This window comes from Arvicanthis niloticus, chromosome 13, assembly GCF_011762505.2.
Source record: "Arvicanthis niloticus isolate mArvNil1 chromosome 13, mArvNil1.pat.X, whole genome shotgun sequence".
Lineage (NCBI taxonomy): Eukaryota > Metazoa > Chordata > Mammalia > Rodentia > Muridae > Arvicanthis > Arvicanthis niloticus.
The window spans coordinates 16,304,709-16,330,629 of NC_047670.1; the positions used below are offsets into that span (position 1 = coordinate 16,304,709).

Sequence of the window (25,921 nt, forward strand, 5' to 3'; positions counted from 1 at the left end):
TCCTTTGGATTGGCCAGCATCCAGTCAGCTCCTGTTTTAGGAAGGGAGATAGATTCCCTCTGCACACATTAGACCCATACTTGCAGAGCCCACGCCTCTGGGTGGGTGGCAGTCCCTTTAGTCCTACCAGCCTCTTTTCTTTGCTTTACTCATCAGTCTAACCCTTTAGGATGTGATTCTCCATCTCCCTCCCTCCAAGGAGAGCTGCTGAGTCCTTTGGTTTTCCCCCAAGGGTCCTCTGGTGGCACCCATCCTCCTGTAGTCAGAGGGTGATATACTATTCAGTCTGAGGGAGAAAACAGAAGGTTTTATGACCTCTCTGTGTCGACCAGGCTGGCCTTGAACTCACAGAGACCCACCTGTCTCTGCCTCCCAAGGGTTGGGATTAAAAGCACGTGCCACCATGCCTAGTATAGCCACATATTTTAGACTTGAAAAGACATAGTAGCTGTATGATCGGAAGCGGGGTGGTGAGACTCATACTTCTTCTATACAATTGTCGGTGCATACAGAAAAGACCAGGCCCTAGAAAGGCTGTTGAGCTCTGGGAGTGTGAATGAAACTACAGGAGCAATTGTGAGCTCAGATGTTATCAAGAGAGGGTAAGGAAATGGCTCTTGTCTTCCACACTCCTTTCCCTTTCCCTCATCTCTTGTGTGGCAAGTCTGGAGCTCTTCCTTGGCTCCATGCTGTCTGCCTGCAAGCTAGCCCGGAAAGATTGTTCTCACTATGGGGACAGGAAACCCTTAACTTGGAAGTGCTTGAGATGGAGAGACTGTGGGGACTGGAAAGGACCCACGTGTTTATTGTTCTTGAATTACGGAGAAGGGAGCTAGTGCCCAGGCTGCCCCAGACTTGGATGCAGGTCTGCCATCTTCTATACCCCAGGCTGACACAGGGGAGAGGCACTAATTGCTTGAATATCTGCCCTGTCATTCTGGGCTACCAGGTTTCTCAAGCTCACCTGTGTTCTGTTTTGTTCCCCAATCATTGGCTCCTCGGATGTCTGGATGTCTGGAGAAAGGCATGGTTCCTTATGCTGGAGATAAAATCCCAGCCAAGATTCCCCTTCGCCCTTGTGGAGCTAGGAGCTACAGGCTGCAGACACAGCAGCACATTCCATGTGCAGCAGGAAGGGCTGGCTCAATGCAGAACCGTAGCAACAGGGAGAATGGCAGTCCATTCAGGCCTTTTCTCCAAGCCATCCTGAGCCTCAGAGACTTGGGTCTTGCCCCCTTATCACTCCAAGATTGCACTGGGAAAGAGGGTAAGACCAAGGCTGGGTCCCTATCCCCACCCTCCCCCAGATGCTCTAGGAAGATCATTGTTCTGTTAGAAGGGTCACCTTTCATTCCCACAAGCCACTCCCATTTTCCTAAATGACTCTTTAGGGTCTCCTGGACCCTATGACTTGCTGAGATTCTGCTGAAAGCTAACTGACTTTCTCCTGGAAGGAGGTTCCAGCGCCCCGACCCCAAGATTGTTGTATACAGTCTCCTTTACACTGTAGCCTCCTGACACAGTCAAGCTGTCAGTACTAAGCAACTGTTTCTATGCTGCCTGAAATTTAGAAGCCGAGTGACCCTGTTGTGCCCTGCTTCTTCTACCCTTTGCTTAGAATGCAGGATTCTGTAGCCCCCTGGACTGTTACCCGGAGGGTGCTCCCTGCTTTCTCCCTGATTCCCTCTGTCTCTTCCATTTTCCTCTTAAGTTCGGTTTCCTGTGCTCTTGATGATCTCATAAGTACGACACAAACCCTTTCATATTCTCACTTTGTGGAAACTTCTCTCTATAAAATCTCGCTGTTCCCACGGATGAACTTATTTGAAGTCCTGTTAAGAGAAAAAAAAAATTAAACCGGGTCTGTAGAGACAGTTCAGCGGTTAAGAGCATTGTCTGCTTTTTCAGAAGCCCAGGGTTCAATTCTCAGCAGTCACATGGCAGCTTATGACTGACTATAACTCCAAGTCCAATAGATCCAACACCCTCACATGGACATATATGTAGGCAAAACACCAGCCACATAAAATAATAGATAGATAGATAGATAGATAGATAGATAGATAGATAGATAAAATAATAGTAGCTTCTGTCTTCTTTCAGCTCTTACTCATCACAGGACACACAGAGTCTGTCCTCCTTTGAGGCTCACATTTGGTGAGAGGGCTCCCCAGGGCTCCCCACGGTTCAATAACAGACCCCATGCATTCCCGCCAGCCACTGAAGCATTGTTTTCTAGCTCACATGTCTTCCCCTCTGAATCTTGCCGGCATCATGGGGGAAACACAGTCTCATGGATGCTGCTTCAGCTTCAGCGTTTCTGATACCTTCGGTTTCACCAATACTTTCCATGTAGTCTATATTCAGAGACCCTCCTCCTCCTCCTCCTCCTCCTCCTCCTCCTCCTCCTCCTCCTCCTCCTCCTCCTCCTCCTCTCCTCCTCCTCCTCCTCCCTTTCTTATCTGTAAATGGGCTTGAAGGTCCCCTGTCAGCACCTGCACTCCTGCTGATGTCTCAGCTCTGTGACCGCAGTCCTCTCCTTGATCCCTCCTCTTCTGTGCAGACACGCAGATGCTCCAGTGCTCACGACTCTCGGAACTTTATTCAGTTCCTGGTGATCTCAACCGGTCTGAGAGCTCAAAAAACTCACCTTTGTATCGATGCCTCTCAAATCCGTGCCTCCCCGAAGCTCCAGTCTCCGGTGGCTGAGCCATGGCCTGCCTGACATAGCACACTGCTTAACTCCCTCCAAAGGAGCTCCTGACTCCTGCCTGACTTTCCTTTCCCCATGGTGTGCCGCCTGCAGCCTGTTCCCCCTTCAGGCAATCTTCATCATTGTTCAGGAGGAAACCCCGGGGCCTGCAGTGACCCGTTCTTCTCACGTCTTTCAGTCTTTCAGTGTTTGGTGAATCATGGATCTGGCCACTTCTCACATACTTACCACCCCCCCCCCCACACACACACACACCTCTTCAAGCCACCGTCATTCCCATGACCCATCTGGCTCGGAGATAGCTCTTCAACAGTCTTCTTGTCACAGGCTTCAACCTGAGTCAGACTCTGTCACTTCCTTCCTACAAATGCCCTGATGCCCTCAGAGTAAGCAGCCAAATGCCACGGTGATCTTGGGGTCAGACCCAACCTAACCCAACCTTCCGGATTTATTTCCTAGTAGTCCTTGTAGTCCCTCCGGCTGTTTTTTACACACCAGACAATCCCACCTCAAATCCTCCCTCTTCCCCGAGGCAGCACAGGCTTCTCTCACTTCCTGCCCAGCTCTACTCCAGACTCACTTCAGCAGTGAGGCCTCCTCTCTTTACCCAGCAGCCTATTGTCTTCTGCCCTATTTTTTTCTTGTCTGTGTCAGTCTTTCCACGAACAGAACGTTTATTGCTTAGACCCTGATGGTCATGCCAGTCGAATGCCGGTGCAGCAGGCAGAAACCTTGTCTGTTTGACTGACTGCTCCTACAGCATCGTAAACTTGATGGTGGTGGTGTGATGGTGGTGTGTGGATGTGTGTACCGTATCTCACACTGAGTAAGCATTGTAACTTATCATTCAGAAGGATTGTCCAGAGGAGCTGAAGGGTTTGTGTGTTTTTGTTTTTGTGTTTTTGTTTGTTTTTACTGAGACAGGGTTTCTCTTTGTAACCCTGGCTGTTCTGGAACTCACTTTGTAGATCAGGCTGGCCTCAAACTCAGTAATTCACCTGCCTCTGTTTCCCCAGTGCTGGGATGAAAGGGGTGCACCACTGCCTGGTGAGGCTGAAGTTCTTAATCACATCCTCACCCCCACTTCAAAAAGGAACAGGGCAGAAAGGAAAATGGGACAAAGGGAGGGCACAAATAAGTCCTAGAAACATCTCTTACAGAGTATACAAAATCCAGTTACTGAAAACATGCCACTCTCCAAAACTCCTGGCAACCAAAGACACACTGTGCCAATGAAGCTGAATAGTACTGCTTTATTTTTTTAATGTGGAAAAAAAAAATCTAGAAAATGGTGTAAATATTGTATTCTTTTTTTCTCATTAAAAAAAAAAATGCATTCTCAAGTGAACCTCTGAGTTAGAGGCCAGCCTGCTATACAGATCAATTTCCAGGACAGCCAGGGCTGAAGAGAGAAACCCTGTCTTGAAAATAAATAAATAAATAAACATTAGATTAAATTAAAAATGCATAAAAATTGCCTTCTGTCTTTAATAGTGGAAACTTGGGGTGGCTTTTGTAAGTAATGTCTTATTTTCACACGTATTTCATCTCATTATCTCTATTATTTTGGATTTGCAAATGGTAATTTCATCATTTGTGATTTTTATATAAGCAGCAACAAGTGTATCTGCCCAAATCACCCATGTGAAGGCTTTCCTCAGGATAGCTCAGTGGGCAAGCATATACTTAGCAGGTAGGAGGCCCTGCATTCATCCCCAGTGTCACCACCACCTCAACTACACATCTGTAAAAATTATAACTTGATTTGGATTAATTTATACAATTGATGACTTTTTGGCATACCCCCTCTTCCATGACTGTTTTGGTGTTCCTAGAAATCTACTAACAGGCATATACATCTTCAAAGAATGTATCCAATTGTATCGGGGCACTGATAGGTTCAGTGGTATAGAAGCTTCCTATCCATAAATTCAGATTTCAAGGTCAGGTATAGTGAACTGAAACAAAAAAGGAGACTTTCCAGACATATTCTGGGTGATGGTTTGTACATGCTTGGCCCAGGGACTGGTGTCACTGTGGGGTGGGCTTTAAGATGCTCATCCTAGCTGCCTAAAAGACAGTGTTCTTTTAGCAGCCTTCAGATGAAGATATAGAGCTCTCAGCTGCTCCTGCACCATGCCTGCCTGGATGTTGCCATGTTCCCACCTTGATGATAATGGGCTGAACCTCTCTGAACTTGTAAACCAGTCCCAATTAAATGCTGTCCTTTATAAGACTTGCCTTGGTCATGGTGTCTGTTCACAGCAGTAAAACCCCGACATCGTGACATTCTGTCACACTGGGTTTGGAGAGAAAACCAAGGGTTGGTAGAGCTGCTGCCTTCCTAGATGTGCCCCACCAGTCTAGGACCCCGTAAAACCCTCAGTTTAGAGAGCTCAGGCCTGTAACCAAAGCTCTTCTGGATGCTAAAGTAGGAAGATCCTGACACAGTAACCACTTCCAATAACTCAATTTTAGGGAAAGCCCCTGATTTTCCAACCCACATAGGTTAAGATGTCCACTGGGTTTGAGACAATAAGCAGCTTGCAGTGTGGACTATACAATACTGAGAGTAATGAACTTGAAGATGTTCACGTTTTGCTGAGCCAGCTCTCTCCCTCTCTCTCTAGCTGCTGGCCCCCTTGTGATAATGCTTTAGAGTTTGCAGTGACAGCATAGTCTTTGCTGGAGACAATTTTTGGTGTTTTAAGGAAAAGGCTGCCGTGCTGGAGATCCGTCATCTCTCCCTTCAGCTTGTCTTCTATGACATCAACAAGGGCAAGCTCAGATGCCAGGTTCTTCATTTAGATACTGATGGTGTGAGCCATGCCACAAGCACCAACCCTAACAATTATAATCTTGTTCCAGAAGGTCTGAGGTTTGCCATCTTGGACTTTGAGCAGACTTTTTGAGACCAGTAGAGCACGCTGCTGGGTGTCGGGCGGGCAACAGTATGGTCTGGGGTCATCGACGGTAGCTCCAGCATTCAATAATTACATTTTTAAGGGCTATCTTGCCTGACCACAGTCTGGTCAACTAAGAGGAACATCTGCTGTGCTCATACTGAAAGGCTGTGCTTTCTTCCCCAGTTCCGATTCTATATATTAACCTAATTTCTTCTAGCTTGGCATAATGTTATTCTCATTTGTCTTCATTGTAAAAGTTAGAGGCAGAAAAGCCATGGCTGAAAAGTATCTGAGATCAGGTATGCTGACATGCTGGCATAAACCTTTAATCTCACCACTCTGGAGACAGAAGTAAGTGCATTTCTGTGAGTTTGAGGGCAGCCTGGTTTATATAGTGAGTTCCAGACCAGACCAGCTAGGGTTACATATGAAACACTTTATGTCTGAACAACATTCTCAACTGTCCTAGGTGTGTCCATGACTCCTCGGCTGCTGGATGTCTCAGAGCAAAGCCACAGACTCAAACTCAACCCCCTGTAAGGAGCTCTGGCCAGCAGGATCTAGCCTCATTGCAGCTGAGTCTAGTCTAGCAGACAGACAAACTCGTGAGCGTGGGAGCAGAGACTTGCAGTTGTAAGTCATAGGTTTTAAAGTGGTTCATCAAAGAGATATCATGAAGCAATAGCTCATTGATACAACCAGAAAGAGTGCCAAGAGGCAGTTGGAAAACATAGCTCTCTCTTACGAAAGCCACTCCAGAACAACATAATGAGAAACAGCAAGCCTACGACCCCAATGCAGCATGAACCCATCCTTAGCAATGACCTTCCCACACAGATCCAACTCTCAGCTCCACAGGAAGTCTGCAGCCACCATGGTGCTCACAGTTCTGTCTCTGAAAGCGAGCATTGCTGCATGGACATGCCTGTCTCCTAGGGCACACATAGAGTTTAGTTTACCTTAGTCTTTGGTCAGCCCTGACCTACAGGATCCAAAGCAGAGACCTGCTTTAATCTGTGTTCACTTGTTGGAATCCCTATGTGTCTAGGCAAGTCAAGGGCTTCTCAGATCTCACCTAGAGTCTGTCCATCAGACTTACTCTGTCTGAAGAGCAAGGCAGTGCACACTGCTGTGGTCACACAGAGCCCCAGGACTGCGGTGGAGGCAGAGGAACAGGATCCTGGCGAGGGTCTTCCACCTGAAATGATGATTGCTTCTCTCACAAGACCCTGCTGCTAACTTTCTCCTCACATGCTGCTCTTGGTAAGTTTTTCAGAGCAGAACCAGAACAAGCCATCTCTCTGCCTCCCCCTCTCCCACCCCCATCCCAGGTTCTTCCTTAAGCATTCATTCCATTTTTCTCTCCTTGTCTGTCTGTCCTCTGGTATGCCTGTTGGGGGAAGAAAACTTCAACTAAATCTCTTCACCCAGCTCTCTCTCCACTCGTCTGTTTACCCAGCTCTCTCTCTCTAGCCATCCCTCTGCCTCCCCCACATCTTCTCTTTTGCAGTCCCCTCCATTTCCTGGGACTGTTTTCATTCCCATCAACCGGATCATCAGGCCTCAGGATTCGGGAATTCATGGAATCAGCATGATGGAGTGGCTTTCACATGTGAGTGAATTGTGGTCCTTTACGGGAGTTGACCATTTCTGGGTAGGGCTACCCCTGTCGTCCTCTGTACTAGAACAGTCCTCACAGTTGCTGAACGCACACAGGGTACTTGGGAAGCTGGAGGGTCACTGATTGGTTGGTTCAAGTAGTAACTTTTACTCCAGAACAGAAATTTTTTTCAAAACAGTGATAATAAAATCAATTTCAGGGACCATGATTTTTCTTGGTATCTTCAAGGAACGTACTGAACAAAACAACAGATTAGTTGGTGACCATTGTCACTTCCGAAGCCCGGGTGCCTTCCCCACCCCCACCCTCACCCCCAGACACTGACTGTCTCTTTACTTCCTTCAGTGACAAATCCAAATCTGTGGTTTTCACTTGACATTCTGCTGTGCCCTTCCTGGCTGCCTGAGTGCAGTGGTAACTGAGAAAACAAACCCAAGGCAAGCTGTGGGCAGGACCTGAGGCCCTTGTCATTGTTGGTCCTAGCCCAATCTAGCTGTGTGACCTTGGGCGAATGATTTGATAGTCCAGGGTTATTTCCTTAACCCTAATACAAGGCTATGTGCTGGGCTTGGTGGCTGAGCCTGGTGTTCTCAGTACCAGGGAGGCAGCAGCAGAAAGAATACGCAGAATTTGAGGCCAGGATGGGCTATACAGTAAGTTCTAGGACCACTGAGCAATAACAGTGGTGTGTGTGTGTGTGTGTGTGTGTGTGTGTGTGTGTGTGTAGGGGAGGAGATAAGAAGAGAAGAGAAAAATAGAATAGAGTGTTGGTTGACAGACTCAACCCCAGGCGCTTTGCGCATTTGCTGACAGGCCTGGGGAGCGTCCATGGACTGGGAAGGTGGATGGACAGCTGAGCCACCTTTAACCAACCCAGCACCTGTGTTTTCATAACAGCAGTTGTAAGAGCAAGAGATTTGGGCAGAATGGCACCTGGCCTCTGATCCTTTTGCATATGAGTTGAAGATTTTGTGTGGCAGCAAGGAGTGCATTTACCAAATCTTGAAAAGGGGTGGCCCACTGTACTCTCACATAGATGGAGAGGGCCTGCTTTCTTCTGGGTGCCCCACTCTACACTGGCCTCCTGGCTTCCATCCTCATAGTTGCTAGTATTTACTAGATGCTGTCCATTTGTGCTTAGATAATCACATAAACAAAATTCCAGGGATCCTAGGGATGTCCCTAGGCCTTGTGACTGTGCGGTTTGTTTGTTTGTTTGCTTGCTTTTGGTTTTTTACAGGTGGTTAATAAATCCCACCTCTGGCACTCTACTTTGCTTACATCTGTCAGGTGTTATGTTGAGCACGCGTGTACGAATCCCTCTGCATACTCAGAGCTGGGATCCTTACCAGGGCACTGTATTTTCCATTTCATCTTTCTGGTAGTTTATCTTGAGTTCAGCATCAACTCAGGAGACAGTGCTTGTAGCTGGGTGAATGGGTGGATGGGGCAGCACTTTACTCTGTCCTCACCTTTCACCTTTACTTCACAAACGAGAGTTGGATTCTTCGGTCAGGTTTATGGAGGAAGGAACAAGGGACAGCGATTATGCACAGGTCTGGAGTACCAAGAAAGATGGAGGTAGATTTGTAAGTTCTTAGCATATATATGGGAGTTACGTGCCAGATGGATCGATCTAGTGGATAACGCATGAATGACTGCTTACAGGGCAGGCTGAGCTCAGAGCAGAACAGCAGACTAAGGAATGGGTGGGAACACCGTGATGCATCATTGTTTGAGAAGTAGGTAGGATGGGCTAGAGAGATGGCTCAGTGGTTAGAAGCACTGAGTGTTCTTCCAGAGGTCCTGAGTTCAACTCCCAGCAACCACGTGGTAGCTCACAACCATCTGTAATGGGATCTGATGTCCTCCTCTGGGTGTGTCTGAAGACAGCTACAGTGTACTAATATAGGTAAATAAATTGAGAGAGAGAGAGAGAGAGAGAGAGAGAGAGAGAGAGAGAGGAAAAGAAGATGTCATGGAGAAATCATCTTCTTTCCATCCTAGAAGTCAACTAGGAAGTTTTAAATGGAGGCTCATTAAAACTCAGGAACTAATCTCACAAATCTCAGGAGATCCCTGAAACTTACAAGTCGCATGGGGTCCCTCCCTGCCACTTCAATTTATCCAGCTCCTACAAATCATGCAGAATGCTCAGGGTTCTAGTTTTCAAGAGCTGCCGGCCATGCTGAGGGGGCTTGTCAGTGGTACAGCTGTCTTTGTGTCATTCATGTTCCTACAAGTAACCCCTCACTCAGACTCTTGTAAGTAACTCCAATAAGCTTATAGGTTCGCCAACTTGTACTTTGCTGGTGTGATCACTTTATTCTGTTTTCAGTTTCCTATCTGGGATGATTGGATTTGTTCACTTCCCAGAAATATTGTCACACAACAGAGTGTCTCACAAATGAGACTGGACAGGAAGGGCAGGCAGGGGGATGACACGGAAGGAAGACAAAGTCAGCAATATCAACAGCATCAAATTGAGAGGCCTCTCCTCAGTTCTCTAGACCATCTATTAGAACCAGAGGGCTCCAGATGGAGTTGGGTGTGATCTTCACACTCGAAACCCTCTGAAAGAAGTGTTTTTCCAGAGAAATGTCCTCTCACATAGCAACATCCACCCACCACAACCCATCTTCCTCCACTATAGCAGAGCTACCACTAAATGTATACCAAAGAACAGGATCAGGGGCCCTTGAGATGGCTCATCAGCCTGACAACCTAAGATATTTCATTCCCTGGGACACATGTGGTGGGAGGAAAAAAACCCATTTCAGAAAGTTGTCCTCTGACCTGCATATGCAACCCCAACACACACACACTAAATAAATAAATCTATATAATTTTTAAAAAAAAATTTAAGGAAGAGAGTTAGCTCTATGCCAAGGCTTTATGTCTGGGTTGTCCCAGCACTGGTTGACCTACAAGCAGTATAGCCAACGTCAAAGCATGAGTCAAGGAAGAAGCGAGGGTTTGAATCCAGTCTCCACATTGGGAGTCCAGTTGCAGCACTATTAACCATGGTGCCTTGGTTCCAGAGACTGTGACTTGACCTGTTGAGAAAAACAAGATGTAAAAAGACTTGTGTAGTGAAATAAGGACCAATCATAGTCAGCTCATTGAGCCAGGGTCCAGAAGATACAAGTTCAGAGTCAAATGCAAGAAAAGAATCTCTGGAGCTCAGCATCAAAGCATGGAGCAAAAATACAGAGACCATTACAGACATCGAAACTAGATGCCAGCCTAGAGACACAGTTTGGCCACAGCATTCTCCTAGCATGCTAGAAGCTTGGGTTTGATCACAACTAGCACCACCAAAGACAGACAGACAGAGAGAGACAGAGAGAGAGAGAGAGAGAGAGAGACAGAGACAGAGACAGAGACAGAGACAGATAGAGAAAGAGAGACAAAGAAGGAGGAGGGAGGAAGGAAGAAAGAAAGAAGGAAGGAAAGAAGAGCAAGCTAAGAGAATGGAGACAGAGAGCTGGTCAAATGCCTAGGAAGACTCCAATAGTCTCTGAGTGCAGAGAGTGTGCCTAACATTGCTGTTGTAACACGCGTAACATGTTCCTGTACTGTGAATGAATGACATGCTGAATCATGCCTGCAAAGATGGCTGACATGGGCTTGGGAAGGTCATTTTAGGCAGGGGGAAAAGTCTGAACAATAGCCCAAGTGTCAGGTTGCTTCTGGTAGCAAGTAGCTGGAAAGGAGACTGCGGGGCTGTGGGTTTGTGCACTCTAGCCTTTCCCCTCACCCCACCCCACCACTCCCTCTCACACCCACTCCCCCCACCCCATCCCATCCCGCTCCGGGAAGGAGGAGCTACTTTTAGCCTGGTGCTGTTTCAGGGCACAGCCCTGGAGTGAAACAGGACCTGCTGTCCTCAACAATGCTGGCTTTTGACTGAGAGCCGGCTAAGCTGTGGGCCCAGGCAGCCCAAATTCCCACCTGCACAAAGCAGGTGCCCAAACTCTCCTGGCCCAGGCCACCTGTGGGGAGATTGCTCAGTAGAGCTCAGAAACTGTGTCCCCACGTTCTGAGCTCAGAAAGTCCCCATTGTGCTGAGCTGCAGGCATCCAAGCAGGGACCAGATGGTCCTTTGAGCAGAGGACATTGATGTTGGCATCTCCTCCCAGCTGAGGCACCTGCTTTGTTCCAAAGGACAGCTCCAGTTCTGTGGTTTTGCCAGCCCTCCTGAGGTCTCTTAGTCTACCAATCTGAGGGAGCAGGAAGTTCTCAGAGCTTGGTTTGAAGGGCTGAAAATGGAGCTGAAGAGACAGCTTAGTGGTTAAGAGGGTTGCTAATCTTTCAGAGGAGCTGAGTAAACTCCTAGTATCCACACAGTGGCTAACATTACAGTCTATAAATCCAGCTCCAGGGGATCTGACTCCTCTTATGGATTCAGTGGACACTGTATGCATGTGGTATACATACAGACAATGTACTTATACACATAGGATAAAAATAAATAAGGTAATAAGTAAAAGGTTGAAAACCCAAGCATAATAGAAACTTTTATTTGACTGATATAACTGTCTTCTCTGAGACTTACTGCTGAAAGAGCTCACCCTTTCTTGGTCTTTCTGAACTCTGGCTGGCTGGTTCAACTCAGCTGTTCTGGCTTAAACTCCTCTCCAAACTGACTAATTCAATCTGGGTTCTCATTGAATTGCTCTGCTTGACCTTAAACTAACTCTAGCAATTAAACTTCTGTCTCCTTCCTATTCTCGGTCTCATTCTGACTTCACCTGTGTCTATCTTGTTCTCTGCAATCTGTCTCTGTAAAACTATCCTTGTTTTAAACAACAACAACAAAACCTGCCTACTCTTAAGTGGCCTCACTTTCTGTCTTTCTGAAAGGTGTATACTAAGGGTGTGTCTGCTTCCCAGCCTAGTCACACAGACCTAGAAGGTCTTTGGATGTGATCTCTTGCTAAAGCAGCTACATGGCGGGAATAAAACGTTTTTGCATGCAAGTTTGATCCTCAGTATTCATATAAAACTACTAGTCTATGTAGTGTCATCATTGGCAAGCTCTGGGCACATGAAAAACCCTGCCTCAAGGGAGATGGATGGCTCTAGAGGGATAATACCTAAGACTGCACACACACACACACACACACACACACACACTAAATAAATAAATGTAAAATAAAGGCTGGCATGGTTGCACATGCCTATAATCTCAGAACTCTGGTACAGAGAAGGATCACGTGTTCCAGGCCAGGCAGATCCTGCTTTAAACAAACAAAATATGTTTCAAAACAAAGCATAGAATCAACAAAGACGGAAAGCTTTCTTTTAGTTTGGGGGTCACCTATGAAAGACTGGAGGAGGGTAGGAAGCAGCAAGCAGGAGTGACAGCCCTTCTCGGGCTCTCTCCACCAGCTGCTCTTTAATTTCTTGGCAGTTCTAATTTTTCTTCTTGTTGTTTGGTTGGTTGGTTTTGTTTTTTTTTTTTTTCTGAGACAAGTATTTTTTGTGTAATCTTGGCTGTCCAGGAACTCTTTCTGTAGTCCAAGCTGACCTTGAACTCACAGAGATCCATCCACCTGACTCTGTCTCCAGAGTGCTGGTTGTTGGGGTCCAGGAGTCCCTCACAAACCACACAGACACCAATCTCAGACAGGAATAGTTTATTGAACACACAGTTTATTGAAGACTAATGGATCAGGGACACAGCTCAGACTCGGGAGCCGGAAGCTATGGCCACACAGTTTATGTCCAGGGTCAGTTTATACAAGGAAAAAACATAAAGAGCCCATAAGCAAATAACGGGGAAAGAGCTTTGGGGTGGCCAGCCTTTCCCAAGTTTCTTCTGTCATTTAGATGTTATAGGTCATGATAACTTCTATCTTGCTTAGTTCTCAATGAAGGCTACATTGGGGAATATTCTAGAAGAGAATTTTGGATGAGTCAGTGGTCAAGAGCACTGGCTGCTCTGCCATAGGACCCAGGTTTTATTGTCAACCCCCCACATGGCTGCTCACATCTGATGTACGCCCCTTTTGGCTTCTGAGTGCATGGGGCAAAGACGTGGACGCAGATGTAGACGCTGGCAAAGGGCCTACATTTCATGAAATACATTTTAAAATAAAATAATTGTGTGTAAAAAATAGTATCTTTAAAAGCACTACAAAGATTTTGCAGTAACACGAGCAAATTGCATAATATTATGCTAACTTAAAGGACTAAAGGCTAAGGCAAGGGGTGGAGAGATGGCTTAGAGGTTAAGAGGATGCTCTTCCAGAGGTCCTGAGTTCAATTCCCAGCAATCACATGGTAGCTTATAACCATGTTTAATATAATCTGGTGCACTCTTCTGGGCTACAGGCATACATGCAGGCAGAACAGTGTATACGTAGTAAATAAATAAATCTTTTAAATTAAAAAAAAAGCTAAGGCAAACACTTGACTATTTAAATAAATATATAGGCGTCCCAGCATGCAACTCAGTGGAAGAGGGCATACTAGAGACCCATGCAGCACCACTAAATAAGTAAGTAAATACATTACAAAGTCCATAAAGTTTTATAACCATGAATAAGTGAATAACATGACAGGGGCTGGAGAGACGGCTCTGGCATTCAGAGGGTGAGCTGCTCCTGCAGAGGAAAAGAGTCTAAGTCTTTTTTTGTTGTTGTTGGTTTGTTTTTTCGAGACAGGGTTTCTCTGTATAGCTCTGGCTATCCTGGAACTCACTCTGTAGACCAGGCTAGCCTCGAACTCAGAAATCCGCCTGTCTCTGCCTCCCAAGTGCTGGGATTAAAAGCGTGTGCCACCACTGCCCTGCAAGAGTCCAAGTCTTAGCTCCCATGTTTGGTAGCTCACAACCATGTGTAACTCCAGTTGCAGGGGATCTGTTGCCCTCTTCTGGCTTCTGCAGGCACTGCATACATGTGAGCAGATACACACGGTGACAGATACACATTTTAAAAAATAGGCCTGACAGTAAGAAGTATGGCACATGCCTTTAACTCTAGCACTAGAGAGGCAGAGGCAGGTAGATCTCTGAGTTCAATGCCACCTGATCTACAGAGTAAGTTTCACGGGAACCAGGCTACATAGTGAGACCCTGTCTTGAAAAACAACAACAGCAACAGCATCAGCAACAACAGCAATAACAAACATGCCATGTCAGTAAAATGAAGAATTTTCTCATCTTTTTTCAAAACAGTGTTTAATCATTTTCTTTGATATTTAGATAGACAAAAGCCTGAAGCAGACTTCCTGTTGCCTTCAGCTTTGAGGGGCTAGGGACAGAAGGTGGCACTCCTAGCTCTCCAGGTCTTCTTTGCTAGAGAGCTCACTAATCCTTGGCAATCCTTGAAGCAGGCAGAGAACAACCATACCTAGCCTCCTCTTCTTTCGCTGGTTCATAAGAGATATGTAAGTTTAAATTAATGATGAAGATTTGAGGTGCAGTCAGTTACAATTGTATTTGCATATAGTGTAAATAGTCACATATATACACAAGGAGGGGGCCTTAACTTGTAGCCACCCTCTCTCACTCACATTGTTACATTGTTAGTCATCCTGAGCTAACGCTAGAGGAGTCGGGTTACTGGGCCTCCAACCAATGATGCTACTGCCTCCGTGGGCTGGAATGTAGATTCTCTATCTGTGTTTTCCTTAAGTTGTCTGGACAGCACAAATGAGCACTTGGGTACCATTCATCTGCCCTTTGAATAGCATTTCACCTGGCTGTGGGTAGAGTTTTTTTTTTTTTTTTTTTTTTTTTTTTTCTCCATTTCTCTCACTATTAGTGGTGAGGCTTTGTGTCACTGAACAAAGGACTCAGGGATAACAAAGGGTTCCCTTGTCACACAAGAATCCCACTGTCCCTGTCTAAAGTGCTCCATCCTTCCTTAGCTGTCAAGTGAATTTTCTGGACCTCTTCAGGCCTGGTGCTCTTTAGAACCAGCGCCTACTTTCCTTCTCTTCCTTCTGGATACTTAATCCCCCCACCTTCTGTTTGCAAATGGTACCTACCTGCTCTTTTCACACTGTGTCGTGACAGCTAATGTCACCATTGTCTTTAATCACGGCATATGCTGCGAGTTTACCAAAGCTATATAGCAAACAAACAAAAATAAAGTAAATTAAAAACAGGGTGGCTCAGCCAACAAGCATTTATTATCACAGTTCTGATGCTGGAAGTTGGTGACTGAGTTGTTACAGGATGGAATTAATTCTGAGGTACTATGGACCCATTGACATAAAACATGATAGAGTGGGCGTGGCACGGTTCAGCCCACATGAGGGATGAGTGGGCGTGGCGAGGTTCAGCCCACAGGAGGGATGATCAAGCGTGGCTGTCGCTTGTGGAGCATGTTCACACTGGAAGCGCTTGGCACTCAGCAGCTGTCCCTTGTCTTCCGAAAGCCTACAACCAAGGTCTGTCCTAGTCAGAATTGGCTGATAGATAAAGGGAGCAAAGTTTAAGAAGACTGCATTACATCCTAGGTTGCATGACTCAAGTAGACTGAATAACGATCTTGCTGCCCGAACGGTGGGCTGAAGCGTTCATTGTGCTCCACCTGGAGCACAGCAACCTGCGACTCACAGAGGCAAACTCGGCAATAAACCCTCCCTGGGCCACATGCTCATGCTGCATCGTCATGCTGCTCTGCCTCAGACAGAGTTGGCAAAACTTAAAAAATCCTGCACCCATAGAGTGTGGGAGAGTTGTCCTGGAAAGTTACCTCTAGCGTCCTCCAAGCAGACAGAAGCAGAAGAGATTTAACTAAGCTGCAAACTGGAAACTTTTTAAAGACAGAAGCTGAGGTCATGCCTTCCAGGAACCTCAGAGTTGAGAAACTTTGACACACCACCCTTTTTAAACGCATTGTTTCCCAGAAGAGGAAAGAAAGTTCGAGAGGGATCTGCTGACCTGCAAACAATTAATCATGTACCGTTTTTTTCTCAGTTCTGTGGTGTGCAGAGTCTAGGTTTGCCTTTCCTCAACACCGTTCTGGATTAGCTAGAGAGGTGATAGGACAACAGAGTTAACCCCTTTCTTCAATGACTGATGATTCTACCCACTGCATTTCTCTCAAAGATATGAAAGGAGACTTTTCCGTACACTGGCTGGGAAGCATGCTCTCTGACCATTGCAACGGGAGAACAGAATGAAACATTGTAACATCCCCAGGAGAACAAGCACAGGAAATGATCTGCACTTAGATGCCCACAGCTCTTGGCGGGTCCAGCCAAGGCGCCAGGCCCTGTGAGCAAAGCTTGGAAAGTCACAAATAATTAAAAAGAAACTCGGTGTACTCAGTCCAGCTTCTAGAGACACTGCCGGCAGTGACTGGCTCACGATCGATTAGTCAATTCCCGACAGCATTGGCACCAGCAGGCCTGCTGCACAGATCAATCAGACATTCTTGGCTAGGTTTCACTGACTCCCAGAGATCTCCCTAGAATCGGGTGCCATTTACTAAGATATAGCCTGCACTCACTCAGGACTACACAAAATCTACTTAGCTCTCTTTTTTTTAAGGCGAATTTTCCTCTTAATAGTTATGTATTTTCCATTAATTTTAGAAAAGTGGGTCCCTCGGAGCTATAAATTCATGGGTAAAATTCACTCGGGAAAAACTAATAATTATATTCAAAGATAGTCAGTTCTGGTAAAAGAAGTGAGTTAATTAAGAGGGAAAAAAATCAGGAGGCTGGAGAGATGACTGAGCAGTTGAGAACACTTAGTGCTCTTGCAGAGGACCCAGGTTTAGCTCCCAGCCCCACAGTCAACAGTAACTTCAACTTTGAGACAGGTCTCACTATGTAGCCCTGGCTGTCCTCATTATGTAGACCAGGGCTGCCCTCGAACTCAGAGATCCACTTGCCTCTGCCTCCTGGGTGCTAGAATTAAAGGCGTGAGCTATCACACCCAGCCTTAATATGGTCACTCTGTCCCTTGGCCCTGGCTGCTCACTTCTATGGTACAGTTCAGGTATCTCAATGGCTTTAGTGTTGCTGTCAAATGGGGCCTCCCCAACTCTGGATCAACCAGGTGTCAGGGGAACAGCACTTGTCTTGAACATTTATTGATAGACTCTCATGTTTGGTGCTGAAATGATTGATGAGAAAAGCGCCCCCCCCCCCCCCCCCGAGAATGTTATGGCAGTGTGTCACCTATCAGATCCCAGGTTTTATCTGAGAGTTGGCAGATTGGACAGGGACCAGTCAACACTTGCTCTCCACGGCTGCTGTTCTGACATGTTTACCGTGAACAAATACATTCTGTTTTTATAGGGTGAATAATATCCTGAAAGGGCACTTTAGGTTTCTGATTGCCCCATTTGAACTGGTCCCGGAGAGCCTCAGTTTAGGATGTTCCTGTTTTTATTTAAAATGCTCCCATTGAATCTTCAAAATTCACAGAGTGGGATAATGTTTTAAGGCAAGGTTTTCCCTTGAGTTTTCCCGCGGGTGTTTTTCTTCTTCATACCACCCCCACCTTGAAGATTTGTATCTGGGACCTTTGCAGCTAGCTAGCACAGGCTTTGCCCCACCTCTGCGGGAAATCAAGCACTAATCCTCAGATTGGAACTGGGCACCAGACCCAAACTGGGCCTGAACTCCTGAGCCCACTCTGTAGCCGTCCGTGGATAATTCGTCTACCTCCCACTAGTCCCACAATGAGAGATGTGTGATAGACTTTATCTGAGGCACTGTCAAAGGAATATTCCAGAACAAATTGGAGCAGCTTAACTCGGCCCTGGGAGGAATGTCATGTGATTCTACAACAAGTTACAGGCAGTCCTCTAGGCGGGCTTTCAAACTTCCCAGGGAACACTGTGTTCAAGAGCCCTTGTAAGACGCCTCACCTTGCCCCGCTGTAGGTGTGGCTGTGCTTCGACTCTTACCTCAGAAAGACGCTTTGGTCGGAGGCCATGACAATGTAACAGGTAAGAATTTGTTAGATATTCAAACCGGGTTTGTGGCTGGCAGTAGAGGAACCCAAGGCTTTAAGGTCTGGAGAAAGCTCTCGACTGTTACACCCCCCTGACTACCTAGCCCAGCACTTGCTTCTGCTGGGTCTCCACGCTCCTGATCTACTTTCACAGAGACTGACTCCTGGGTGGAAGGGCCAGCTCTTAGCTGTCTTTTGATCCTGGCTGGCTCTCCCTCTACTGGCTTTCTGTCCCCACCCAGTTCTGTTTAACCCCCTTCACTTGTCTGCTCTGTCCACCCCCACGACCTGAGAGTCTTCCTCCCACTTTGTGTTCACCTGGAAAGCAAGCCTGCTTTAGTGCTGTCTCAGGAATTTCACAGACCCCACTAGGAGACAGTTGCTTCAAGTCAGTCCTCTCTGCCTCTCTGAAGGACAATTTCCATGGGTAAATAGAGGGTCTTTTTTCAAGGGAAACTCTTTGTAAGGAAGTAGAGGTGGTGATGTAACTATTGGATATTCTCTTTTTATTTGTTTGTTTTTTTAGGTTTGTCAAGACAGGGTTTCTCTGTGTAACCCTGGTTATCCTGGAACTTGCTCTATAGAGCATGCTGGTCTTGAACTCAGAGATTTAGCTGCCTCTACTTCCTGAGCACTGGGATTAAAGGTGTGCCACATCCACCCGCTGAGATTCTCTTTTTAAAATGGAATGAAACAATGCGTGATGGTTCACTTCTGTAGCCCAAAACTTGTGAGATAGAAGTAAGAAGACTGGACTGGAGAGATGGCTCAACAGTTAAGAACACTGAGTACTCTTCCAGAGGTCCTGAGTTTAATTCCCAGCAACCACATGGTGGCTTACAACCATCTGTAATGGGATTCAGTGCCCTCTTCTGATGTGCCTGAAGACAGTGACCATGTACTCACATAAATTAAATAAATAAATAGATAGATAGATAGATAGATAGATAGATAGATAGATAGATAAATCTATCTAAAAAGAAGGAGGAGGAGGAGAAGGAGAAGAAGAAGGAGGAGGAAGAGGAGGAGGAGGAGGAGGAGGAGGAAGAGGAGGAGGAGAAGGGAGATTGTGAGTTCAAGGCCAGCCTGAGCCATGTAGCAAGAGCTTATCATGTAACAAGACTTAACAAACCAAAACAGTAGAATAAAATGGTGGAAAATGTATTTCAAAGGCAGTACTCGGTATTTAAGAATGTATGCTTCCCTGGGCAGTGGTGTCTCACCATGTGGGTTCTCTGAATAAACCTCACTATTCAGGAACAACTTAAGTGAATCTTGGCTCCTAGAACCACCATGGCATCTAGAAGAAAGACATCTGTATAGAAACTCACTTGGGGCCACCAGAGCTCCTCCAAGGGCAGGATGGGTAGTAGTCCTGTTTCAGCACCATCTTGGAGAACATATAGCCTGTTCCTTAAACTCGTCATCATATGGCTTGGTTTGAGTGCTGTCATTCTCTGAAAATTCAGGCCTGGAGAAGCAGCTCAGTGGTTAGGAGCGGTTACTGTACTTCCATAGAGGTCACTTTGGCTTCCAGTCACCATGCTGGGTGGCTCTGGAGCATCCAACACCCTCTTCTGGCCTCTGTGAGGACCAAAACGCATGCCACACACTGGCACAGATACACCCCCCACATACACATGAATAAAAAAGCTTTATTAAAAGATTTATTTAGCCTTTCCTCTGGCAGCAGCCCTCAGGTGAGCAGAGATGGGTACATACAAATACATCCAGGAACTATGGAGGGAGAAGTAGTCCGACGTGCTGCACTTTCTTCTGAGGGTCCCCTGTTGGCGATACCGCCAGCTCTGCACTGCACAGGGCTCCCCGCCACACCCGGCCTGATAAAGCACGAAGACAAGGCTAACCAAGGTTATGTCATTTACAGCATTCGTGTCCACCGTGGTGGTCGCAAACACCTGGTTCCTAAGGATGCAACTTACAGCAAGCCTGTCCACCATGGTGTTAACCAGCTGAAATCTGCCTGACGCTTTCAGTCTGTTGCTGAGGAGAGAGCTGGGCACCATTGTGGGGCTTTGAGAGCCCTGAATTCCTACTGGGTTGGTAAGGATTCCACATATAATTTTTTTGAGGCTATCCTCATTGATCCATTCCATAAAGCTATCAGAAGAAATCCTGACACCCAGTGGATCATCAAACCAGTCCCCAAGCACAGAGAGCTGCGTGGGCTGACATCTGCTGGCCGAAAGATACACAAGTTCCACACTATTGGTGGTTCTCACTGTGCAGCCTGGAGAAGGCGCAGTACTCTCCAGCTCCACCGTTACCGCTAATACACGTGATATTTGTAAAATGCATATCCCATAAACAATTTAGGACAGTCAAAAAAAGATTTACTTATTTGTTTTATATGTTTATATGTTTTATATGACTGCACCTGTCTTCAAACACACCGGAAGAGGGCATTGGTTTCAGATGGTTGTGAGCCACCATGTGGTTGCTGGGAACTGAACCATTGGAAGGAGACGTCAGTGCTCTTAACTGCTGAGCCAACTCTCCAGCTCAGCTTCTTTTAATCTTAAACAAACAAACAAACAAAAATAAAACACAAAAAAACTTTTGTAGTTTTTTTTTTTACTTAATAAACAAAATGTTTTTATTTTTAAATTAATAATAGCCATTTTTGAAAAATGAAAGGACAAAATGTTTCATAATATAAATTTTTTTTTCAGAATTCCTAAGAAGTCCCTGTCTTAGTCACTGTTTTGTGGCTGTAAAGAGACACCATGACCAAGGCAACTCTTATAAAAGAAAGCATTTGATTGGGGCTGGCTTACAGTTTCAGAGGTTTAGTCCACAGAGGGCATGCTGGCATATAGGCTTGGTGCTGGAGAAGGAGCTGTGAGCTATAGCCTGATCAAGAAACAGAGACTGGGCCTGAGATGAGTTTCTGAAACCTCAAAGCCCACCTCCAGTAACACACTTCCTCTAACAGGGCCACACCCACTCCAACGAGGCCACAACAACATCCTAATCCTTCTCAATTAGTGCCACTCCCTGGTGACTAAACATTCAAATATATGAGCCTATGGGAGCCATTCTTGTTCAAACCACCACACACCTATATATCAAAACCCAGGCAGGTCAGCTTGCATCTATGTAGTGGTCAGAGCAGACATGCAAATGTTTCTGATTGATGAGACACACTGATTGTCATAGCAACAGATCATACCCGTGCAGAGTCCTGCTTCAGAAACTTCAAAACTTTAATAGACTCTATTTTCTATTTTCACAAATAAGACAAAGCAGGCCTACTACGTCAATGCACTACCTACTATGTAAAATCACTCTACCCCAGAAAATGCTTATTGTCTTTTCCCATGGAGATCCAGCTGCTGGGGGCATCTTAGTGTGGCCAGGATGTGACAGGTGTAGAAGGTTGGCATCTCTGGCTCGGTGGTTGGGGTTATTATCAACAAGGGCAGGATATAAAGTGTTTGTATGGCTAAGAAGCCATCTAGGGGAGACTGGAGAGGTACGGCTTTGGAGTCTGAGATAATAATCAGACTCTCCGAAGGACCAGAAAGACCAGCTTGGTTCTCTCTCAACATCTCTCGGTAATGCCAAAGTCTACAGAGGCTCTGAACTGCTGAGATTCTGAATGAATGAACCAGCTGTCTATGTTCAGATCTTAGCTCCTACCAGAAGGAAGATCAGAAGCAAGCTCTGAGACTTCCCTGACCTTCTCTGTACAACGGGTGCCATGAGAACACTTGCCTCAGAGTTGTGCTGGAGATGAAGTGAGCCCATGTTTGAATCCTGACTGTGTTGTGCAAAATGTGTTCATCCACCGAGCATGGTCACTCTTCTGACTTTCTTTTTTTGTTTGTTTGTTTGTTTGTTTGTTTGTTTTTGTTTTTTGTTTTGTTTTGTTTTGTTTTCCAAACAGGGCTTCTCTGTAGTCCTGGCTGTCCTGGAACTCTCTCTGTAGACCAAGCTGGCCTAGAACTCACAGAGATTTGCCTGCCTCTACCTCCCAAGTGCTGGGATTAAAGGTGTGAGCCACCACAGCCCAACTGTGCCAACACAGCAGGCCACACAGTTCTTTTTATTGTTATATTCATGACGTTTTGGTCACTGAAAAACTGCCTTTATTAAATTACTATGTCAGCAGCCATTATGCCACATGCTAGAGTCCACAAGCAGACAGCTAATTCTCTGTCGGCTTGTCTGCTTCCTGCCTGATGGATTGCAAGATCTTCTAATTGCCTAGAATTGACTCCTACTGGCCTGAGGGCTGAAGAACTCTGAGCTCTCCTGGCAAATCTGGAAGAGTCTGCCCCTCAGGAGTGGGCAGAATGCCCACCGAGAGGAGAAATGAGAAGGAAGGGGACCTAGGATTTAGAGAACTAACTTGTAAACAGAAGGAAAAGGTAGGCTGTGTGGAAATTTTCAGTGTTGGCCTTGCCAGGCTCCCCATTACTTTATAATTTCCACAGCCAGCTCTGGCTTCTCCCCTTCTCAGCAGCTGTGCGTATGACACAGGGAAGTTACAACAGTATTCTGAGCTCACACACACGCGCACACACATGCACACACCTTCTTTTTGCCTTTGTGTCTTTAAGGCAGGGTCTCCTGTAATTCAGGCTGGCCTTATGTCAAACCTACTTTCCCCTTCCAAGTGCTGGGAGATTGCAGGCCTGTGTGTGCAGCACTGGGCTGGAATTCAAGGCTTCATGCATGCAGTGCAGTCTAGAGCCCCTAAACAACTTTGAATGTAGAAAGTCATATTTATTATGTATATGTGGCTCTGTATAGATTCTGCATTGTACTGTTATTTATATTCACACACACACACACACACACACACACACACACACACACATCTGTATATGCACACAGCCTCTCTTTTCTCCTTCCTTATAGATGTTGAAACTAATGGTGAATTGTATGGGGTTTCTAGACGAGCTCACCAGGACTGGTGTGTGTGTGTGTGTGTGTGTGTGTGTGTGTGTGTGTGTGTGTGTATTATCCTAATTTCTGGCTATTTTAAACACTCCAAAGGAGAAACATTATTACATTATTTGCAACTACTTTTCTTTGGGTATGTTTTATCAGAAACAGTCCCTTGCTTCTCTTTCCTGGGCTGAGTGGAATCCAAGGCCTTGCTCATTCACATAAGTATTCTCCAGAAGAATCCAAACCCAAGCCCCAAAATAACTGTCAAAACATACACGTTAGCTATGATTTACTGAGGGAAAAGAGCTTTCTCGTCTGCAGCAACTCTGAGAAAAATAATAAACATTTCTAGACTGCATCAGGTAAGATAGCATCCTTCACAGAGACTGCCACGAGATCACAGTATTCTTGCTTCTTTAAAATGGAAGGGGAAAAAAAGGAGGAGGAGGGAGATGAAGGAGGAGGAGGAGGAAGAGGAGGAGGAAGAGGAGGAGGAGAAGGAGAAGGAGATTTCCATTCTATTATCTTTGGCATTTTGTATTAGTCTGGGGCTTCTCAAGTTTTAAGACAAAATGCACACATTTATTTTAGACATTAAAAAAATGTCTAAGTTCTGAATGCCTTTGCGGTCTCTTCCTTGAGCTGGCTTCAGGAATCTATTTATTTTGCTTCTTTACCTTGCAGACTGGTAACGGCTCCCAGCCAGGGCTCAACCCAACCCTCTCGTGCCCTGCAGTCATCGCGGCTTTAAAAGAAAACCGATTCTCTGGAATGCCGTGCGTGCACATGCCTGTCCAAGCAGCAGGCCCCACCTGCCGAGCAGGTAAACCAGATCCCCACCGCGGCCTCTCTCGCCACATTCCAACCCTGCAAACTCTTCCTCTCTAATTGTTACCTGTCAAACAGGTCAACCCCACACTTGGGGCCGGTCCAAACGTGCGCATGTTCCCACGAAACGCTAAACCTGCAAACCTTTGACCTTTCCATAGCTCCCCAAAACCCTCGATTATTTTCTCCAGGGCTGATGGAGATCCGAAGGGTGATTACTTAACTGGCACACGGACTCTCTTCTCTCCTTCCTCATAGATGTTGAAACTGATGGCGAACTGTGTGGGGTTTCTAGACCAGCTCACCAGGGGTAATCCAAGATGACAGGAAGGCCCTTGGGGGAGCCAGGGCTCCTGATGTGAGACCCACTAAATCCTTCATGGCAATCACACGGTGTCCACCGTGACCAAGTGGAGAACAAATGGGAACTTGGTGAGTCAAGGGTGAAAATTGTTTGCTTCTTTCTAACCCTGGGCTGGCAGCCAAGACTGTGGCCCACATCTCAGCCCCAAATTTCTCTATCGATGGCCTCTGGAAGGTCCCCAGTATTGTCAGTACCTCTACTTACCTCTCCAGTAATAAAGAAAACAATTCTCTCAGCCAGTGTTCTATGGGGCTTTTTGCTGTTGTGGGTGTTTTGTTTTGTTTCTGTGCTGGATGAGCACTGGTGTGAGGGGTTGCTGGGCAAGAGCTCTGCCAGTAGGCCACACTCTCCAGCCCCAAATCTGCAGTTTTTTATCTCTTTGACACCCAAACTAAGCAGTCTCGGCACTGGCTTGCGAATGTGGTGTCCCTTACACTGCTTTGGATAGGGTACTGGGACACCTTGGATCAGCTGAGGACTTGTGTAAAGCTGCCGGGCTTGGGGACTTTCCTCAAATCTGGAAAAAAACCCCAAGCTTTCCCTGTTGGGGACATGTGGGTAGAATCCAGGCTGTCTTATACTCTGTATTTCCTCTCATGATTCCATTCTTGTTGAATTGAAGAGACAGGACGTCTGTTTGTTTTCGTAAACTCTGAGTATTGTTTTGATTCTGCCCATAACAGATTCAAGACTATGATGTAAGCCTACTGCATCCTAGCACCTCATTGGCAGATGCAGACCTGGGGCACAGACAGGAGGTCTGAGCTGACTGGTGACCTGGCTGAGTCAGGCTCCTCACCTAAGGGGGCTATAGAAGATAGAGAAATCGTAGACTGGAGACATCATTGTCACAAAAGTAAGTGGCATGAAAAGGTGTCCCCAAGGCTGCTCTAAAGATAGAATTTCAAAATTCCACCGTGAGAACACAAGCCTCCGCGTGGAGTCTGAGACAGTGTTGTGCTGTCAGGCCAGTTTGCTGGGAACCCTCTCCCCTTGGGCAGGACAGGTTATGCTACAAAGCGCAGGAGCGAGTCGTGCAGAGCAGGAACTGGCACTTCCTGCTTGGTCTGTCCAGCTCAGACTTGTTCACCAGAGCCAAACCGGCCTGGCTGGCTCCCAGGAGAGAAAGCTCTTCAGGGCTCTGAGTTGACAGAGTCTGGCAGTCTGCAGGCCTGTGGAGTCTCCTCCTTCCATCTGCAGTCTTTGGGGGGCAGATGCCCACCTGGCATACGCTCTGCAGGCTGGTCATCCATGAGGCTGTTTGGTACTGGTATTCAAGGGCTGTGGGTTCTAAGGGGACCATCAGGAGTCAGGCTGGGCAACTAGCTCTTTACCTGCTTGTGAAAATGGCCACGGATACACAGGCCACAGTGTTTTGCTTTAAGATAACTTTCCAACAGTATTTACTTAATAAACCTAATTTGTATTATTTGTATTATTTCCCTCTTATTAAATATGACTTTCCACTGTATATTCGTTTACTTTTATATACATTTACTTTGATCAAGACCCAATTGTAGACTTTCCTCCATGTTTGCTTACCCCCAGACCAGCTGTGGAACACTGGATAAATTACCTGGACCCTCTGAACCTACACTTCGTTATCCACCAAGGGAGAACAATTGTCCCATTTCCCTGAAAC

The 25,921-nt window shown here is 46.2% G+C and overlaps 1 pseudogene across 1 annotated transcript; it reads left to right on the forward strand.

The window, feature by feature from the left end:
• Nucleotides 1–407: 407 nt before the first annotated feature.
• On the forward strand, nucleotides 408–25,750 carry LOC143434053 (large ribosomal subunit protein eL15 pseudogene; annotated as a pseudogene). Its single transcript, XR_013103232.1, has 6 exons — nucleotides 408–6,882; nucleotides 7,130–7,231; nucleotides 18,097–18,162; nucleotides 18,694–23,910; nucleotides 24,174–24,347; nucleotides 24,963–25,750. The product of XR_013103232.1 is annotated as a large ribosomal subunit protein eL15 pseudogene (transcript).
• The last annotated feature ends 171 nt before the right edge of the window (nucleotides 25,751–25,921 follow it).